Genomic DNA, 457 nt, shown 5'->3' on the forward strand with positions numbered 1-457 from the left:
GTTTCTTGTGCTGCCCGATTGTGGGATAGGATGCCTCTGTCTCTGAGGGGGTGGTCGTCATGACAACCCCTTGTCAGGTATCCTCCAGGGGCCTGTTAGGGCTGCCAGCTGGGCCCCAGTGAGTCTCAGTGAGTCTCTGCCCTAAGCTTAATCAGCCCCAGGGGTGGGCTCACCTGCTCGCCGCCCTCCAGTCCCTCGGGCGAGCTGACAGCCCCCCTTCCTGTTGCCTGCAGTGGGGACCCCACCCCTGTGCTCTATACCTAGATTCTAAGTCTAGAGATGTGTCTGTCTATCACTGCGCTGCCATTCCTGCATTTCTGCAGGCCTCTCCCAAGAACCGTGACCATCGTGTGCCCGGGGGCATCTGCATTTCCTCTAAGAATGCTTAAGTTGTTCCTCAGGCCCCACTGGGCACAACCGGAGGATCATGAGGTGCCCTGCTCTTCCCCCCCCACTT

The sequence above is a fragment of the Perognathus longimembris genome, chromosome 7, assembly GCF_023159225.1.
Source record: "Perognathus longimembris pacificus isolate PPM17 chromosome 7, ASM2315922v1, whole genome shotgun sequence".
NCBI classification, from domain to species: domain Eukaryota; kingdom Metazoa; phylum Chordata; class Mammalia; order Rodentia; family Heteromyidae; genus Perognathus; species Perognathus longimembris.